The following is a 2,438-nucleotide window of genomic DNA, read 5'->3' on the forward strand; positions in this document are numbered from 1 at the left end:
TGGCGCAGTGGATAGAGCACCGGTCCTGGAGTCAGGAGTACCTGAGTTCAAACCTGGCCTCAGACACTTAATAATTATCTAACTGTGTGGCCTTGGGCAAGCCGCTTAACCCCACTGCCTTGCAAAAACCTAACCCCCCCAAAAAAAAACAAACCCCAAATATCCATATATTTTATATATATATATATATATATATATATATATATATGCTTATATCTGTCATACATTTCTCTGAGGTGGATATTATCTTCCTCCACAAGTCCAAGTCAACCAGCTCATTTACTGCACCACAGCAACACTCCAACCCAATCCCTTCAAAGAAACCAGGGTGGGGGGGAGATATAGAAGGAAAGTAGATTCAGTAGTATCAGACTTTATTTATTTTTTTTAGGTTATTTTTTTCCAAGGCAAATAGGGTTAAGGGGCTTGCCCAAGGCCACACAGCAGGTAATTATTAAGTGTCTGAGACTGAATTTGAACCCAGGTACTCCTGACTCCAGGGTCAGTGCTTTATCCACTGCTCCACCTAGCCGCCCCAAGTATCAGACTTTAAACTAAAAGATGGGAACATTGTTGAAGAGTAAAATAGATACTTTTGATTTTCTTATAGAAATAAAAACCTACATAGCCAAGAAAAGAAGGAAAGCAGAAAATTGTGGGGAATTTTCATAGATAATTTCTCAGTTAGTCCGGTGTCTTTAAAAAGACAAGTTTGCCAGTTCTGAAATCAAGAGGAACTTTGTTTTTTTTGGGGGGAGGGGAGACATTGCAAGTCTATTGGCAAACAACTGGCCAAATATTGTTTTGAGTGCAATTCTTTTTAGCCTTTAAAATGACCTAATAATGAAATGTTTGTTTAGCTCTTTTAACCACTTTAACACAACAGCCAGGTGACTAGTTATTATTATCTGTAATACTTGGTAAAAAAGACCCAAACCATTCCACCATTTCTGGAGTTGATTCAGTCGATATGTTTTACAAGAAAGAGTCTGAGCAAACCATGATACGCTAACATCAAAACGATTCAATAAGACTGTAGCAGTGTGCCATCTTTCTAAGTCTAACTTCACAATAAAATCATTAAGATGATGTTAGGCCATTGGAAAATGAAACAGAATAGATAGAATTAAATTCTAAATCACATCTTCATACATGTGCCACCAGTGTCTTATGGAAATATATATTGAAAACCAACATCCTGCTGGTAAGGAAGGGGGTAAATCCACAAACCTTCAAGAAATAATATCTACACTCTGGACTGTCATTCATCTCAGTAGAATGGACTGAGAGGTGGGGAGAGAGGTGGATGGAATCTGCCAGGGAGAGAAAATTGTTTTGCAGCAGGGGTACACAAGATAGATGTGGGCCCAAAAACATTCTCTGAAAGTGAGGGAGGCCTGATGATTGACATTCAGACACCTGTTGCTTCTCTTACACTGCCTTTTGTCTCCTATAGGAGCTTTTGACATCTTTAGAACTTCCCAACCACCTTGGAAGTTCATTCCTGAAAAGTAGGCAAGTACCAAACTAGCCTCCTTTTTACTGCTTACCCTCAGCCTTACGGAAAATAAGGGGGGGGGGGGTCTCTCTTGCTTCAACATTTTTCTCTAAAAGTCCTGAGACTGAGCACTCTCTGTAGGATGCAGGTTTGTGCGGAGCTTGTACATATGATTTAGGACTTGTGTGAGAAATGCTCCAGTAGTGTTAATCTCCATCAAGGTCAGGTTATCCATCTTGGCATGTGCTTCCTGCTTGACAAAACTGTCTGCAGAAAGCCAGAGTTTAGCTGTTCAAGTATCCCATGTGTCCTTTATCAGAGTCCGGATCTCATCTGCCTTGGAAATGTTATCTGAAGCATGATTTACTTGGTCAGTTCCATGTAGTAAGGACTAGGCATGGGGGTAAATGTTTCCTTCTTTCTCTCTTGATCTTGTATCTCTTCTGATTTTTCAACATCCATCCATTCAGGAGGAACCACTCCACACTTCCGTCTCTGAAGTTCATTGCCAGTCAAAGGGGCACTTGCACAGGTAAGCTGGGATTGAAAGATCCCAGATCTCCCCCGATGAGGTAGATCTTGTCCAGGCTGAAGTTGGGAATGATGGTGACCAGCTCCCTCTCAGCCAGGAATGCCACCTCAGCTGAGTCCATGAGCCCAGCCCCAGGGCTCCGCTGGTCCGGTCAGAGAACTGGAGTCCAGGAGGAGCTTTGTTACCTGAGAGGTTCATCCCTTGCAGTCAAGAAGAGAATGATGGAGAAAGAACCCAACTCTTTACTGAAGAATTGCTCTTTTTCCTTGCCTCTCTTTAGGGAGGAGAGCAGGAGGAGAAAGGAGGGTATTTTTCTTGTAGCAGGGTAACTTGTTTACCTTGTTAAAAGATCCCACCCCTGGCAGAGAGGGGAAGGCCAAGCAAAATAACTTGTTCATCAAATCCAAG

At 42.0% G+C, this 2,438-nt stretch overlaps 1 pseudogene; it reads right to left on the bottom strand.

The window, feature by feature from the left end:
* Positions 1-1,607: 1,607 nt before the first annotated feature.
* LOC141511358 (DNA replication complex GINS protein PSF2 pseudogene) lies at positions 1,608-2,151 on the bottom strand (annotated as a pseudogene).
* Between the last annotated feature and the right edge of the window lie 287 nt (positions 2,152-2,438).

This window comes from Macrotis lagotis, chromosome 2 (assembly GCF_037893015.1).
Source record: "Macrotis lagotis isolate mMagLag1 chromosome 2, bilby.v1.9.chrom.fasta, whole genome shotgun sequence".
Lineage (NCBI taxonomy): Eukaryota > Metazoa > Chordata > Mammalia > Peramelemorphia > Peramelidae > Macrotis > Macrotis lagotis.